Source organism: Amblyomma maculatum, chromosome 11 (genome assembly GCF_055883805.1).
Source record: "Amblyomma maculatum isolate TAMU_Amacu chromosome 11, ASM5588380v1, whole genome shotgun sequence".
NCBI lineage: Eukaryota > Metazoa > Arthropoda > Arachnida > Ixodida > Ixodidae > Amblyomma > Amblyomma maculatum.
The window spans coordinates 104098343-104117526 of NC_139354.1; positions in this window are offsets into that span (position 1 = coordinate 104098343).

Below are 19184 nucleotides of genomic sequence, written 5' to 3' on the forward strand. Positions count from 1 at the left end.
TCCTCCCGGATCTCTGGTGTTGCTCTGGCTTCCGTGCCGTCGTGTGGGGTTGTGTCAAAAGCTTCTGCCCCACTACACAGGTCCTTACCGTGTACTACGCCCAGTGACCGACGTGACCTATGAGATTTCACCGCTCCACCCAAAGGCACCGACTGCTACACCCACTTCCGAAATCGTACATGTCGCCCGCCTAAAGCCATATTACTCCCCCTCCACATCGCACGCCTAATACGCACCGGGACGTTGCCTTTTGCCGAGGGGGGGGGTAGTGTTACCTGGAAACGCGGGGACCAAAGTAATGTGCTCACTGACGAAGACGACGACCGAGGAACACGGGCACGACAAAGCGTTGAAAAAAAGAGGACGACGCTGACAGAGTGAACACTGCACGGCTACTGAAGTCTCAGCGTCAAGTCCAGCCCATCGCAGTGTTGTTACATTAAGTACATCCCCGTAACAATATTATTCTGGCGTGCTGACAGATATGGGCTGCAATCTCAAGCAGTCATTCATCATTCGGTGGGAGAGGTTCATCGGACGCAAAACCACGCAGACCCACTTGGCAGTATGGGCATGCTCTGTAAAGACGACCCGCTTCACCACTGTGGTAGCTGTAAATATGAAGGGGCGGGCCACTGCCCCGCCGCCACTCCGCGTTCTCGCTAGGGACCCGCGGAGGGAGAAAGATCAGGGCGATGCAGCATTAGGAGCACAGTGTCAATGAACCGCCATCAGCCCAATATTGGGAGAAACCGGCCCCAATATTGGGGCCAATAATGATGTTTCATTAGGGCGCTACCCGTACCAAGATTTAATCCCGTCTTCTAGACTGGCTTTCCTACAATTGGCACCAATGGCAGAGTAGGTTTATTGGCATGCAGCCTCACTCAACGGCTACCCAATATCTACCGCCCAAGCATACCCACTGGCTCCTATACAAGGTACATCCAGCCACTCTCACTGGCTATCCAATCAAGCTTACTCACTGGTTTTCAAGAACTGCTATCCAGCTAGGCTAGTCGGCTGCCCAATTGTCCCCTGACTTCGCATCATTGGCACCCAGGCAATCCCATTATGGCTGAATGTTGTTTTTTGTGACTATTTTTGATTTAATGGATGTTGCGGCGCAGAGGCAGCTAAGGCCACCATGCACCAAACACACGGCTTAATTTGTTTTTGGGCAGGTATTTTACACGTAGTTAATAATATATAAACAGCATCCTAAAAATATACATGCATCCACTCAAAAACGCAGAATTGTATGTTTTATGGATATTTATTAGGGGCGCATGCGGTACATAGTGAAAACAAATATAGGCAGAATTCTTTCAAACTTCCAGGGTTTACCTCTGGTTAGGTTCATTGACAATTTGTCGACAGATTCCGGGTTGTAAGAAGACACACAATAAAGGCAGCGTCAGGTGTCTGCCTAGCCAGCATCTCTAATATGTGCCTTTTGCTCTCGGTTATAAGGACAGTAGCTTTCAGGAGCCCTTGGCGATGTAGGCTAGAACAGCTTGCATGCCACCATATTTTCTTTTGTTCAAACATCTGCAAGCGAAAACAAAAATAGTAGACAATAATATGCAGAATTGTTTTTTTTACTACAATTTGATCAAACTGCTCATGAGTAGTAAAATTTTCCACTGCTACAAAATTAGTTTGTCCAAGTCAGTGTGCTGATATTGGAATTAATAACGAATGCATATTTTCTGTTTGGTGCAATAGAGTGGAATCAAAAGCTTTTCTTACTATCGGCGTAAATAAACTGCAGATAAGGATATTCTGTTAATCTTAATTATCAGGTGCCAATGACTGACAAAATGAATAATTTCCAGTAATTTCCAGTTCCACTGTATACAAAAAATCGATATCTTACCAGTCGAAAACACAGCCTTGCATGCTGCTTCATGTGAAGCAGTCCAAGAGCAAATTGATACGCAAAGGTCAGTCCTTGCAATCCCGAGTCTTTACCCCTGCAGGGAAGTGTAGCAACAAGCCAAGCAAATAAAGCAGCAAATGCTCCCCAACACCTACACCATTCAGTTCAGTTCAGTTCAGTCGTTCAGTCGTGTCCGACTCTTCATGATCCTATTGACCATTTCACGCCACGCTTTACGGTCTCTCACTATCTTCCTAACATCACATACCTTCATCTGCAGTGCCTCGAGGATGCCATCTAACCATCGCGTTCGCTGCCTACCCCTTCTCCGGCGACCCTCAACCTTTCCCAACATCAAACCTTTCTCCAGCGACTCCTCTCTTCTCATCAGATGACCAAAGTAGCTGAGCTTTAACTTTAGAATTTGACCCTCCAATGAGCAGTCAAGGTTTATGGTCGTCAATATTGACTGATTTGATCTTCTGGCAGTCCAAGGAACTCTCAAGAGTCTTCGCCAGCACCACAATTCAAGCGCGTCAATTCTTCGGCAGTCAGCCTTTTTCACAGTCCAACTCTCGCATCCATACATCACAACTGGAAAGACCATAGCACGAGTTATACGGATCTTGGTTGGCAGACTAATGTCTCTGCTCTTTACTAGGTGGTCAAGGCTAACCATTGCTCTCTTTCCCAGAAGCAGGCGTCTCCTAATTTCATGGCTGCAGTCTCCTTCCGAGGTAATCTTGGAGCCCAAGAATAGAAAATCTGTCACAGCTTCCACTTCTTGTCCCTTGATGCTCCAGGACTTGATAGGGCAAGACGCCATGATCTTTGTCTTTTTAATGTTCAGTTTAAGCCCAAACTTCCCACTCTCTTCTTGTACGCGCATCAGAAGTCTCTTGAGTTCCGCTTCACTTTCTGCCATTAAAGTGGTATCATCCGCATATCTAAGGTTGTTGATACGCTTTCCAGCAATCTTCACTCCAGCTGAAGACTCGTCCAGACCGGACTTCCTCATGATGCACTCTGCATATAGGTTAAATAGGCAGGGCGACAGTATGCAGCCTTGCCTCACTCCTTTCTCAATCGGAAACCAATCAGTAAGACCGTGCCCAGTTCTGACTGGCCTCTTGCCCTTCATACAGGTTCCTGAGGAGACAGATGAGGTGAATTGGAACTCCCATTTCTTGGAGAGCTTGCCACAATCTGCTGTGATCTACGCAGTCAAACGCTTTCGCATAATCAATAAAGCAGAAGTAGATGGGTTTCTGGAACTCTCTTGCTTTTTCCATGATCCAGCGAAGGTTGGCAACTTGGTCTCTAGTTCCTCTGCCCTTGCGAAACCCAGCTTGCACGTCCGGAAGCTCCCGATCCACATACTGCTGCAGCCTACCTTGGAGGATTTTCTACATCACCTTGCTAGCATGCTAAATAAGCGCGATCGTGCGGTAGTTGGAACAATCTTTGGCACTGCCTTTCTTTGGAATGGGGATGTAAACTGACCTCCTCCAATCCTGTGGCCACTGCAGGGTTGTCAAAATCTTCTGACATAATGTATGCAGAATGTTAACAGCGTCATGGTTGAGGTTTTGAAGCAACTCAACTGGAATGCTATCAATTCCGCTAGCTTTGTTCTTAGCAAGGCTGGCTAAGGCCCATTCAACTTCACTCTTCAGGATGCCCGGCTCGAGATCAGTGATCACAACCTTCTTATGTTGGGTTTGCACATTCGGGTCCTTCTTGTACAGTTCTTCTGTGTATTCCTGCCACCTCTTCTTTATCTCTGAGGCTTCAGTGAGGTCCTTGCCTCGTTTGTCCTTTATCACGCCCAGCTTAGCACAGAAGCTTCCTTTGATATCTTTGATTGTCTTATACAGAGCTCTTGTGTTCCTTAATTGGCTGTTGTCCTCAACTGCTTGGCACTGTATATTCAGGAAGGCATTCTTATCTCTCCTTGCTATTTTCTGAAAATCCGCATTGAGAACCTTGTATCTTTTTCTTTCCCCCATAACTTTTGCCATCCTCCTTTCCTCAGCTATTTGCAAAGCCTCTTCAGATAACCAGTTTGCTTTCTCGCATTTCTTTTGCTTTGGAACTACCTTAGTAGCAACTTGTGTTATATCACGAACATCAGTCCACATCTCTTCGGGCTCTTCGTCTTCTAGATCTAATTCTTTAAATCGATTCCTCACTTCCACAGCATATTCTAAAGGAACTTGATCCAGATTATACCTGAAAGGCGTTCTAGTTTTCTGCGTTTTCCTCAATCGAAGCCTAATCTTGGCAACAAGAAGCTGATGATCGGTGCCACAATCGGCCCCAGGCCTTGTTTTTACTGCTTGTATAGCGCTTCTCCATCTCTGTCGGCAAATATTATAATCGATCTGATTCCTGTACAGACCATCCGGCGAAGGCGATGTGTACAGGCGCCTCTTGTGCGGTTGAAAATGAGTATTCGCTGTGGTCAGGTTGTTTTCTTGACAAAACTCTACTAGCCTCTGCCCAGCTTCATATAATATGTTCATATTATATGTTCGTAACCAACACCGTTACGAACATATAATTTAAAATAAAAGATTAGTAGTACTGATACTGAGTTGGAGACTGTCCTAAGATCCGCGAGACAGGACGATGCATATTGTGGTTCTACTGTTTAGTCTCCAAGTGCGAGCTGAGCTGCAGCATCCAGCGCGAAGCGCGCATCTGCGCTGCTAGAGAGAAGGAAGAGCGGAGAGAGAGCGCTCCGGGGAGTTAGCGGCGCCAGTGGAGCGAGCGCGACAGGGCTGTCCGCATGGTTTCTTTTGACACCCCAAGTTGAAATTCCACCCGCGTTCACTGCCCGCTCCTGAGACGTAGGAACGAAGAACACGTATGCTGCCATGGCGAAGGCTCGCGCCGCTTCGTTGGCTGCCTCGCAAATAGCCGCGTGTCTATTACTGCTTGTAAGGACATACGTTTTCTCTAAACTGTTAGAGCGAATGAACGTAAGTTCTAAATTGAAATACCTTCGGTCTGGTCGCAATATGTTTCGATAATACTGCCATAATAGCATGGAGCATCTCCTCAGAATACTGCATAGGAAATAGTCTTTAAATGCGAGATGTTAAGCCGACTTTACAAAAATATTCGAAGGAAGGACATGAGTCATAAACGCGCTTATACAGCTTTCGGACAAAAATGATTTTCTAAAGAGTGGCATGACCAGGCAACAATAATTTTATGGCAAATATTTCGATGATGAGAATGCATTCATGTTTTTTTTTTGTTTCTGGAAATCAAAATATTCATTGACACTTATTTCCAGTCCCCAATTGAGGGGTTGCTATGCTTCAAGCTTCTTAAATATTTTCTCTTTTAAGTCTTTACCAGCAAATGTTAAGTCCGAACTAGTTAAACAGCTGCCACAGTAAGTACACTACTTGTAATAAAACGTTAGGCAGCAAACAATGCTATTAAATGCAATACACTTCATTTTTCGCTTCACTTCATTTGTGCATCATTCATCCCTTGCGGAAGCACTCAAAGCAGAGCACACCGGCATATAGGAATCAAGTTTAAGTTTATGGCTGATGTAAATTACAGTACAAAATATGCTGCAGCTAGCCCGTCTTCTGTGCTTGCAGACTACCTACGGCGCAATACAGTCATGCTGGCACCTCGTTGAGGAGAAAGTACATGACGAAACGGTGCAGCATTTGCCTTCACTAGCACAACCTCCTCGACCTCTGTTTTCCAGCATTTGCTCTTTTCTTTCACAACGCAAATGAAATAGTACATAAATAAAGCATTTATATGTTTATTTCCAGTCATGCCCAAAAGTTTTCAGGGTGCGGATGTAAAACCTCATCGCTACGAATTAAGCCGTGCTGACAGCCTGTAGTATATATGGTTTTGAAGGTGCGACGTCTTAGAGGCCTACTGCAGATTGCAGAAGTGTGTATGCTTGTAAACAGCACCGTATTGTGCTTCTATACATAGGCAGCCACAGTTGTCAGCCTAAAAAAATTATGCGTATATTTTGTGCGATTTTATCGAGGAGGACGACGAAGTATTTTTGAAATTTTGTTGTATGAGTAGTCTTACGCATTACACTGAAGACGTATAAAAGGAATGGTAGGGCTGTAACTGCTGCTCGTTCCATCGCTGTACCAAACTTCTTCACAGTTGAGAAAAGCGCAACAGTCGGGCATTTCTATGCGTTTCGCAGACGCCTCAAGCCACGCGTGCGACTCGATGGCAACATTGTACAAACCATGCACTGCTTTCATGCGAGGTGCCAGTCAATCATTCATTTCGGGGCTTTATAAATGTTTTCGCTCAAGAATCTCTGCCTTTATCTCATGGAATGGGTCTGTCAAGAAAATGAAGCCTTACGCCGGCAGGGGTTCAGCGACTGGAGCAATGGGGGAGGACTCTATACCAACCATGCCCATACAGCCTAAGCCATTTTTCTTGAATAAATGTTATCTACTACTATATCGTTGGCGATGAATAAAACATACTTTAAAGCCATCGCGAAGGATACGACAGTATTGTTCGGGGCATTCCAAGTATATCAGGATATACAGGTTGAGAATTGATCGGTAATATCTGCAAGTCAATTCCGACCAGCACGTCATGATATGTGCAATGTTTCTTCAACCATCAAAACTCAGTGGACAATATCAATCGCTATAACCCAGTAATATTCATAGTTGTAAAGTCCTCAAAACTGGCGGAGCCACATCGACCAGTGTATGCCAAAATGAATTAAATATAGACAAGCCAGCTACACTAGCAGAATCATATCAATCAATGCATACAATGATGTGTGCAATGTTGGCAAGCCATTGCAGCTGCCTATAAAATATCGACCACTATCACCCATGATGGATACATTATTGGGAAGCAATTTCAACTAGTAGAAAAATATTGGCAATCCATGTTAATATATATTTCGAGTTTACAGGCCATCAATGATGGCAAGAGAATGTTGATTAACCTATGTAAAGATGCATGGTTTTTGGCAAGCCATTACACTTCGTCAGACAATATCGACCACTGTAATTGCAGATGTATAAGGTTGGCAAGCCATGATGACCGGCGGGAGGATATTGACCAATGTATGCCAAGATACATTCGATGCTGACAAGCAATCAGCATTGGCATTGCAATTTTGCCAAGGTATGCCATGTTGCGTTCAATGCTGGCCAGTCGCCAGAGCTCATTGGGCAATATTGCCCATTAGAACCAGCAAGTATACTATGTTTGGAAGCCACTATGAGAAGTGGAATAGCAATAACCAATATATGCCAAGATAAAATAAGTTGCGACAAGCCAGCTATACTGGCAAGACAATATTGACCATTGTATGCCATCATCGACCATTTTATCTACGCATATGCACAATGTTGGGAAGCCATCACAATTGGCAGAGGGATATTGACCAATGTATGCCAAGATTTATTTGAGCCATCAATACTGACTGGACAATATTTACCAATGATGCCATGATATGTCCAATGTAGGCCAGTGGCCACCACTCGTTGGGCAATATTGGCCGATGTAACTGAAGATGAATAAAATGTTGGCAAGCCACTAAGACTGGCAGGATGATATTGACCAATAAATGCCAAGCTATATTCAATGTCGTCCAGCCTTATATACTGGCAGGAAAATATTTACCAATGTATGCCATGATTCGCGAATTATGGGCAAGACATTGCCGATGGCTGGGGGTTCGCATTCATATATTATTCTGTAAACAATTTTGGCAAGCAATTCTATATGCAAGGTCATTATTGCCCATTGATAGCCCGTGAATTCCAATCATGGGGGCAACATGAAAATCACTGGTCCAAGAGTGGTCAATGTTATCGCATTGCTGTACCTTTATTGGTACTGCATTGGCACCACCGGGCCACTGGCTTACCAGACGTCGCCAATTAATTTCCAATATGGGGCCGGTCGTATATGCTACCTGGATACTCCAATGCTATTTATTGCACTTGCGAATAGTACAGAGCATGCCCGGCTAGCTATACATCAACAAGGTTTTCCTTGGAAGTGTAAGGCTTTGTAAGAAGGACTTTTGACTCACGGACTGGAGAAGGGGATGCAACTTCGACAGCGGACATTTGCACGCATCGTGAACACGGCGGCCGGGATCTCTCGTGCGCGCTGCATTCTTAGGACAGTGATACCACAGCATCTGCAATGGGAGGTAGCGAGAGCATGCAATATTTATCCGTCGCTTCGCTGTTGGTATCCAGAAGACAGGCGGTCATGCACTATGGTTCTTCTAGTGTGCGCAGCATACTCCATGCTGCTATCCCCCGGAGTTTGCCAGGAGAGGCGGCGGCAGACAGCCGCTCTCCTTGCGGGCTAGATCCAGAAGCTCTCTCTTTCGTCTTCTCGCGGGAGCCTGTGTAGACGTCTTGGTGGCGCACCCATCGCTGGTCTCCTTCCTCCAAGGGGAGGTATTTACCTCCTCTCCCAGCCGGCGCTGCTACGACGCTCGCCGGAGTGGTGGCAATCGGTCACGGCAAAGGGAGAAGGAACTGGTTTTCCTAAATAGCAAAGGGGCCGCCAGCCACGTGTACACCACACTTAACAATTCTGTGGCCGCTGGTAGGCCCACGGAGCAGGAACACGGGCAGATTGGGCTGCAGCTCTGCTTATGACGCGGACATACGGGTAGAGGGCATACGGGTAGGTAGGTCTTGCATCAAGCTTGTCAGGAACCTCAGAGGTATTGCTGCTGCGCTGTCAGGCGCAAATCGTCCCGGACGACTTCAGACATCGAATGCATCTTGGCATACATTGTTCAATATCATCCCGCCTATCGTCATGACTACCAATATTGTGTATATATGCATTACAGTGATCGATGTTGCCTGGCGAACTGTAATGGCTTGCCAAAATACCATACATCTTTACTTAGGTTAGTCAATATTTTCCTGCCGTCATTGATAGCCTGTCAACTCAGATTATAGACTGCCATACAATGGTCAATATTTTATTACTAGTTGAGATGGTTTCCTAGTATTGTATCCATCAAGGGTTATTGTGACTGATATTTTGGGGGCAGCTGCGGTGGTTTACCAGCATTGCACGCATCATTGTGTGCATTGGTCGATATGATCCTTTTAGTATGGATGGCTTATCTATATTGAATACTTTGGTCGATGTGGTCCCGCCAGTTATGGGGATTTTCCAACAATGTATATGATTTTGGGTTATCGTGGTCGATATTGTCCATTGAGTTTTGATGGCTGAAAAAACATTGCACATATCATGATTTGTGTTCACCGATACTGGCATGCAGAATGATCAATTCTTAACGTGTGTATCCTGATATAAAGTTAATGTCCCTAACAATACTGTCGTGTCCTTCGCGATGGCTTTCAATCATGGTTATACGTCGTTAACGATATGGTTACAGTAGTAGAGGTCATATATTCAAGAAACATGGCTTAGGCGGTAAGGAGCGGTTGGTATAGGTTTCTCCCCCCATTGCACCGGTGGCTGAACCCCTGCGGGTATAAGGCTTCATTTTCTGACAAACCCGTGCCATGACATAACGGCAGACATTCTTGAGCCAACACATTTAGAAAGCACCGAAATGCATGATTGTGTGGCTCTACGCATGCACCCAGGGCATGTCTCGTGCAATGTGCGCGTCATTGCCATCGAGTCGCACGCATGGCTTATGCCGTCTACTAAGCGCTTAGAAATGCCCGACGGTTGTGCCGTTCTCAAATGTGAAGGAGATTAGTACTGAGGTGGAACGCGCAGCAGTTACAGACCCTACCATTCCTTTTATACGTATTCAGCGTGATGCGTGGGGCCACTCATATGTCAAAATTTAAGAATACTTCGTCGCCCTCCTCAATAAAATCGCAAGAAAACAGACGCATAACTTTTTTTCAAGCTGACAACTTTCGCTGCCTACATATAAAAACAAAATACGGCGCACTATACAATCATATACATTTCTGCAATCTGCAATAGAGTGGTGAGGCTTATCACCTTTAAAACCCTATATACTATAGGCTGCCAGCCACACCTAATTCGCAGCGATGAGGTTTTACATCCGCATTCTGAAACTTTTATCCATGACTGAAAGGAGACGCATAAATGCTTTATTTATGCGCTTTTATTTGCGTGGTGAAAGAAAACTGAATATGATCAAATGCTGGAAAACTAAGGTCGAAGAGATTGTGCCACTGAATGCAAATGCTGCATCATTTCTCCGTGACTCTGCAACTCGGAGCTAACACCGATGGTATTGCGCTGTAGGTGGTCTTGTAGCACAGAAGACGGGCTAACTGCAGCATATTCCGTACTGTCATTTTCATCGGCCATAAACTTGCACTTGACTTCTACATGCCGGCATGCTCTGCTTTTCAGTTTTTCAGTGCTTCAGCAAGGTACGTATGATGAACAAACGCTTTAGGCTGTTGATGTAGCACAGCTTATAATCAAAAGCTATATCCTCCAAAGTAAAATAGTAAAACCAATATTTTCTATACGTTCTCTACCTTTGCCTGGCAGAGAAAAAATCTAGCTTTAATTCTCAGATGTTCTGTAATGAAGTGTATTGAATTCAATAGCATTGTTTGCTGAAGAACTTTTTATTACAAGTAGTGTACATGTTGTGGCAGCTGTTTAAGTAGTTCGGACATAACATTTGCAGGTACAGATTTCAAAGAGAAAACATTGAAGAAGCTTGAAGAATAGCAACCCCATAATTGGGGACGGTAAGTAATTGTCAGTGATTTTGTTTGTTTTTCAGAAACAAAAACATAATACAATGAATCCGTGCTAACCACCGAAATATTGGTCATACAAGTATTGCTGCCTGGTGCAAGGAAATTATTTTTGTTCGAAACTGTGTAAGCACGTGTATACCCTTACGGAAATCCCATATCTGCTCCAGATATGGAAAATATGCTGCCAGATACAAATATATAAGGCAGCAAATAAGACCTTATCTGGGCCAGATGAGGTCATATATGGGCAAAATGTCGCACTTATATGGCTGATTTGGCAATATCATGCAACATATAATCCATATCTGAACGGGTAACGGGACCTTATATGGCTTGATCAGGGGCATATATGGTACCCTACCGACCTTATGTGGCCTGATAAAGGGAATATATGGCATCGTCATGACCTTATATGGACAGACCAGGGCCATATGCCTGGCGTCAACAGGACTTTATATAACCTCATCGGGGCCTTAATTATGTAGGCCTCATAGTGATTGTATATTAGCAATATATGGCCTTCGTCTACCTTCTGCAAATATCCAATATTGGCATTATGTGGTCGAGCTTCAATGTTTCTACACTCAACATGGCCTGCATGCTTAGTTGTTAATTGTATCCAATTTAGAAAATAGCTGTTACTCCTAATATTTCAAATATTCTGCAGATTTCGCTGCACTATAATTATTACACCATGTATTCCTTAATCCAGGAGGGCGCTGGGTTATGGCTAGATGTACCTCTTTTCGCCTACTAATCGCATTTTAATTTAAAATGCGGCGGCAGTCCGGTGCACAAAAGCATGGTCGGTTAAGTTAAGCGATTCAAAATATCAAGAAAATGATGGCAGTTCAGTATACGGCCCCCTCCGCGCTGTCTAGACAGTGACTCACCCTCAGAGACAGCAGGCGGTTGCGGCGTCGAGGGCTGGCTATACAGTGACTCCTCCTCTCCGGCATTCCCCTCTTCCCTCTCAGAGAGCGGCGGCCCCTGCGTCGCGCTCGCATTTCATCTCTCTTCCTCGCTGCCACGCTCTATACCGCGTAGGCCGCGAGCTCTCCGTTTTTTGCGTGCTTGCTTCTTTCCCCTCCCCCTTTCAACTCCGTGCGCCTAAGCACTTGCTGTCTCGTTCCTTTCCGGTGGCAGACATCGCAGTTTGGTGCGGCTGGCGGGCGGGCTGCATGTTGTGTATGCTGGTGTGTGTGTGTGTTTGAGCCAGCGCCTGTTCGCTTTTAGATGTGTGCATGTAGCAAATATGCGACAGCAAACCTACAAGAGCTTCAGTCTGACCGTCGGCACAGAGGAAATTACTGTGTCCCACTGCGGGTGGAAGCTGCCTCCCCAGCCTTTGCAGCAAACCTGATAGTCGATTGAGCTTTTCGGGGCTTCTTCCCTGGGTGGACCGGCCAAATCTTCACCATTGTGTCGGATCGCACCCTGATCATGCCGCGTAATCTTCACGCCCAATCACCAAAACCGTGAGCGTGAGACTTCTTGTCGGAAACTAGCACTTGCCAGCCTCAGGATGTTGTTCAGTTTACTATTTTGATGGAAAATTAATTTTCCAATCAGTAAATTGGATGGTAATTGCCAGTATGTGATATTTTTCCGTACATTTCGTTTCTAATTTGTCTTTCGCTCCTGCAATTTTGACAAATTTCAGAGGATGGATAGGGTCCCTCATTGTTTATTATCATTATCATTATTATTTGCACTACCTAAGTAGCTTCATGCTTGATTTGGTTTAGGGTTAGAGCTGTCACTGTCATGAGAAATGCCATCGGACATGCTTTTTTCTGTTTTCTCTCCTAATTTCAAAAGCAACCACGAGTTAGGCGCGTTCGCTCATTTTGCACTGCAGTCTCTGCTTAAGGTAACACCAGTGCTTCCTGACAGCCTATATGTACTTTGCTAATGATTAGGTATTATCAGCAGTCTCTACAGAGTGTGTTTTATCGCCCTACGGTTTAGCGGTACCTTTTCCGGGTATCGACAAATCTTTAAATTCCATTTCAATAGTCTAGTTCGATTAATAGCCATTTATTTTATTTAGCTTCGCAAATAAACCAGCTCAAACTAAAAGCATTTACTGGTTAAAGCTCTGTGTGTAAAAGAGTAAAATAAAAATGTAATATCTAATTTAATAGGTTAATGTCTTTCACTTCAGCTTCTCGTGTAGACAATATTCTGTTCAGATATCTCATTACTTTGTTATAGTATCGCACGTAAATAAGTATGATCTGAATGTTTACGAACCGAAGAGCATGTCTTTGACCCTCAGTACCCACGTAATTCAGGCCCGTCTTTGAGCGATTCTATATAGGCAGGGAAGAAAGAAAACCTGTGGTTTCAAAGCTATTTTCCTGTAAGGTTTGAAATAAAAGGGGAATTTCAGGTTTCAATTGGCAAACTTGATTGAGCAGGCGTTTAGCTGGAATACTGAAATTGTCTTGTGTGTGGTGTAATAAAGTGTTATGATGATATTATAGATCTATTGTTCAAAACCTACATGCCATGCGGGCTAGACCTTTAAATCAGGAATTGGGTAGATAAGGCATATCTGACCAGATATGTCTTATCTGGTACTCGAAATCAGGAATTGGACAGATCAGGCATATACAACCAGATATGCCTTATCTGGTACTCGAAATCAGGAATTGGGCAGATATGCCTTATCTGGCCTAGATCTGTCCTAATATACCATATCTGCCCCATTCCTGATATACCTGATCTGGTTTTTTTATATGTCCAGATATGGCATTTTCGTAAGGGTAACGCCTATGGCATTTCCGTAAGGGTAACGCCTATGACCTGCCTTCGATATTTTTTAAGTGTAGGCTTAACATGTCGCGTTTAAAGGCTTGGTATTGTTCAGTCCCCTTCATGGATCACTGCCTTGTCGCGGCGGAGGGGCTTGCGAAACTCGGTGAAGTCGTGAGCTCTACTGTGTAGGGCCACCCAAGATAGACAGGTCACGGCAGAGTTCTGACAAAATGTGATTCACTGGAGAAGGTAATGGCAACCCACTCCAGTATTTCCTGCCAAGAAAACCCTATGGCCAGTCACAATACCATTAAAGATATGGCGCCGGAAGATGAGCCCCCCAGGTTGGAAGGCGTCCCACATGTTACTGGGGATGAACAAAGGGCGATTCCTAGTAGCTCCAGGGCGAATGAAGCGGCTGGGCTAAAGCCAAAAGGACGCTCAGTTGTGGATGTGTCGGGAAGCGACCGGAAAGTCCGATGTTGCAAGGAGATATATCAAATAGCAACATGGAATGTAAGATCTATGACGCAAGGTAAACTGGATGTCGTCAAGCGAGAAATGAACAGATTGAACATTGATATCTTGGGTATCAGCGAGCTCAAGTGGACCGGAATGGGAGAATTTAACTCCTGCGACCATTATGTCTTTTATTGTGGGCACGAATCCAAGAGAAGGAATGGGGTCGCTCTCATAGTAAACAGAAGAATGGGTAAAGCAGTGCTAGGGTACAACCCCAAAAACGACCGAATGATTTCACTTCGGATCCAAGGTCATCCTTTCAACATAACAGTTATCCAAGTCTATGCACTGACCACTACTGCTGAAGAAGCTGATGTTGAGAGATTTTATGCGGACCTACAATGCCTTTTAAGCCGCACCCCATCATCTGACGTCGTTTTTCTCATAGGAGACTGGAATGCTAAGGTCGGGAGTGAAGAAATATCCGGAATTATAGGCAAGTTCGGTCTTAGCGAGCCAAATGAAGCTGGGCAGAGGCTAGTAGAGTTGTGTCAAGAAAACAACCTGACCATAGCGAATACTCATTTTCAACAACACAAGAGGCGCCTGTACACATGGACTTCACCGGACGGTCTGTACAGGAATCAGATTGATTATATTCGTTGCCGGCAGAGATGGAGAAGCGCTATACAAGCAGTTAAAACAAGGCCTGGGGCCGATTGTGGCACCGATCATCAGCTTCTTGTTGCCAAAATTAAGCTTCGATTGAGGAAAACGCAGAAAAGTAGAAGGCCTTTCAGGCATGATTTGGATCAAATTCCATCAGAATATGCCGTGGAAGTAAGGAATCGATTTCAAGAATTAGATCTAGAAGACAGAGAGCCCGAGGCGATGTGGACCGATGTTGGTGATATAATACAAGAAGTTGCTACTAAGGTAGTTCCAAAGCAAAAGAAATGCAAGAAAGCAAACTGGTTATCTGAGGAGGCTTTGCAAATAGCTGAGGAAAGGAGGATGGCAAATGTTATGGGGGAAAGAGAAAGATACAAAGTTCTCAATGCGGATTTTCAGAAAATAGCAAGGAGAGATAAGAATGCCTTCCTGAACATACAGTGCCAAGCAGTTGAGGACAATAGCCAATTAAGGAACACAAGAGCTATGTATAAGACAATCAAAGATATCAAAGGAAGCTTCTGTGCTAAGCTGGGCGTGATGAAGGACAAACGAGGCAAGGACCTCACTGAAGTGTCAGATATAAAGAAGAGATAGCAGGAATACACAGAAGAACTGTACAAGAAGGACCCGAAAGTGCAAACCCAACATAAGACAGTTATGATTACTGATCTCGAGCCGGGCATCCTGAAGAGTGAAGTTGAATGGACCTTAGCCAGCCTTGCTAAGAATAATGCTAGCGGAATTGATGGCATTCCAGCTGAGTTGCTTCAAAACCTCAACCATGACGCTGTTAACATTCTGCATACATTATGTCAGAAGATTTGGACAACCCTGCAGTTGCCACAGGATTGGAGGAGGTCAGTTTACATCCCCATCCCAAAGAAAGGCAGTGCCAAAGATTGTTCAAACTACCGCACGATCACGCTTATTTCGCATGCTAGCAAGGTGATGTTGAAAATCCTCCAAGGAAGGCTGCAGCAGTATGTGGATCGGGAGCTTCGCGACGTGCAAGCTGGGTTTCGCAAGGGCAGAGGAACTAGAGACCAAATTGCCAACCTTCGCTGGATCATGGAAAAAGCAAGAGAGTTCCAGAAACCCATCTACTTCTGCTTTATTGATTATGCAAAAGCATTTGACTGCGTAGATCACAGCAGATTGTGGCAAGCTCTCCAAGAGATGGGAGTTCCAATTCACCTCATCTGTCTCCTCAGGAACCTGTATGAAGGGCAAGAGGCCACAGTCAGAACTAGGCATTGTGTTACTGATTGCTTTCCGATCGAGAAAGGAGTGAGGCAAGGCTGCATACTGTCGCCCTGCCAATTTAACCTATATGCAGAGTGCATCATGAGGAAGGCCGGTCTGGACGAGTCTTCAGCTGGAGTGAAGATTGCTGGAAAACGTATCAACAACCTTAGATATGCAGATGATACCACTTTAATGGCAGAAAGTGAAGTGGAACTCAAGAGACTTATGATGTGCGTACAAGAAGAGAGTGAGAAGTTTGGGCTTAAACTGAACATTAAAAAGACAAAGATCATGGTGTCTTGCCCTATCAAGTCCTGGAGCATCAATGGACAAGAAGTAGAAGCTGTGACAGATTTCTCTTCTTGGGCTCCAAGATTACCTCGGAAGGAGACTGCAGCCATGAAATTAGGAGACGCCTGCTTCTGGGAAAGAGAGCAATGGTTAGCCTTGACCGCCTAGTAAAGAGCAGAGACATTAGTCTGCCAACTAATATCCGTATAACTCGTGCTATGATCTTTCCAGTTGTGATGTATGGATGCGAGAGTTGGACTTTGGAAAAGGGTGACCGCCGAAGAATTGACGCATTTGAATTGTGGTGCTGGCGAAGACTCTTGAGAGTTCCTTGGACTGCCAAAAGATCAAATCAGTCGATATTGTCGACCATAAACCCTGACTGCTCATTGGAGGGTCAAATTCTAAAGTTAAAGCTCAGCTACTTTGGTCATCTTATGAGAAGAGAGGAGTCGCTGGAGAAAGATTTGATGTTGGGAAAGGTTGACGGTCGCCGGAGAAGGGGTAGGCAGCGAGCGCGATGGTTATATGGCATCCTCGAGGCACTGCAGATGAAGTTATGTGATGTTATGAAGATGGTGAAAGACCGGAAAGCGTGGCGTGACATGGTCCATAGGGTCAAGAAGAGTCGTACACAACTGAACGACTGAACTCAACTGATTATGCAGTATTCTGGGAAAATTCTTCAAGCTTTTATGGGAATATTATCAAAGTATATAGTGACTAGACCGAGGGTATATCTCAATCCAGAAATACTTTCGCTCGCTCTGACAGTTAGAAAAAAACGTAACATCTTTCTCGGCTATTTGCGACGCAGCGGTGCCGGCCTTCGCCACGGCAGCGTACTCGTTCTTCGTTCCCACACCTCAGCAGCATGCATTGAACGTCACGTCGATGGAATTCAAACTTGCGGTGTCATATGAAACCATGCGGACAGCACTCCGCCCTCTCAGACTGGCGCCGGCGCGCTCTCTCTTCGCTCTTCCGTCTTCTCTAGCAGCGCAGGTGCGCGTCTTGGGGGTTGTTTGCTGCGAGCTCTGCTCACACACGGATAATACACAGTAGAACCACCACATGCCTCGTTCTGTATCGTGGATCTTATAACTGTCTGCAACGCAGAGTGAGTACTCTTAACCCTTTATTTTAAAATATATGTTCGCAACGAAGTAGATTTTGTGGATTATTTGTTGCTTTATATGCTTGCCATGTTCCTACACTTCTTTGCAGGAGTAAAGACTCAGGATCACAAGGACGGAACTTTGCGTGCCAATTTTCCCTTGGACTGCTTTGGTTGACGCTGCAAGCAAGGCGGTGCTGGACGACCGCTGAGATATCCATTTTTATAAAGTGCGGTGTATTAACTAGAAATTAATCACTTTGTCAGTCATTCCCTTACGGAAATGCCATATCTGGATGTTAAAAAAAGTTCAGATCAGGTGTATCAAGAATTGGGAAGATATAGTATATTAAGATAGTTCTGGGCCAAATAAGGCATATCTGCCTAATCCTGATTTCGAGTACCAGATAAGGCATATCTTGTTATATATGGCTGATCTGCCCAATTCCTGATTTCGAGTGCCAAATAAGGCATATCTCCCCAATTCCTGATTTCGAGTACCAGATAAGGCATATCTGGTTATACATGTCTGATCTGCCCAATTCCCGATTTCGAGTACCAGATAAGGCATATCTGGTCAGATATGCCTTATCTACCTAATTCCTGATTTAAGGATCTAGCCCGCATGGCATGTAGTTTTTGAACTATAGATCTATATATCTGCATATCAACATGACACTATTACAACACACACAAGACAATTTCAGTATTCCAGCTAAACATCCCGCATGCTCAATCAAGTTTGCCAAGGGAAACCTGAATTTCCCCTTTTATTTCAAACCTTACAGGAAAACAGCTTTGAAACCTCAGGTTTTCTTTTCTCCCTGCCTATATGGAATTGTTTAAAGACGGGCCTGAATTACGTGGGTGTACTGAGGGTCAAAGATATGCTCATCCGTTAGTAAATATTGAGATTCTACTCATTTACGCGCGATGCTATAAGAAACTAATGAGGTATCTGAACAGAATAATGAACCTACCTGCCTACACGAGAAGCTAAAGTGAAAGACATTAAACTATTAAATTAGATATTATATTTTTATTCTACTCTTTTACACACTGAGCTTCAAACAATGAATGCTTTTAGTTTGAGCTGGTTTACTTGGAAAGCTAAAGAAAATAGAGAATGGCTATTAATCGAACAAGACTATTGAAATCGAATTTAAAGGTTTGTCGATATCCGGAAAAGGTACCTCTAAACCGTACGGCGATAAACCACACACTGCTAGGACTGCTGATAATACTTAAACCTTAGCAAAGTACATATAGTCTGTCAGGAAGTACTGGTGTTACCTTAAGCAGCGGCGGCAGGCCAAAACGAGCGAACGCGCCTAACTCGTAGTTGCTTTTGAAATTAACAGAGAAAACAAAGAAAAAAAGCATGTACGCTGGCATTTGTCATGACAGCAACAGCTCTGCCCCTAAACCAAATCAAGCATGAAGCTGCTTATGTAGTGCAAATAATAGTAATAATAATAATAATAATAATAATAATAACGATGTTAAACAATGAAGAACCCTGTTGACCCACAAAAATTTGTCAAAATTGCTGGAGCGAAAGACAAATTAGCAACAAATTTTACAAAAAACTATCACATACTGGCAATTACCATCCAATATACGAATTGAAAATTATTTTTTATCAAAATAATAAAGTGAACAATATCCTGAGGCTGGCAAGTGCTAGTTCCCGACTAGAAGTCTCACACTCACGGTTTTGGTGATTGGGCGTGAAGATGAGGCGGCACGATCAGGGTGCGATCCGCCTAGTTTCTACACAATGGTGAAGATTTGGCCAGGGCCACCCAGGGCAGATGCCCCGAAAGGCTCAATCGACTATTAGGTTCGCTGCCAAGGCTGGGGAGGCAGCTTCCAGCCGCAGTGAGACATAGTAATTTCATCGGTGCCGACGGTCAGACTGATGCTCTTGTAGGTTTGCTGTTGCATTTTTGTTACATGCACACAGCTAATTGCGAACAGGCGCTGGCACACACAC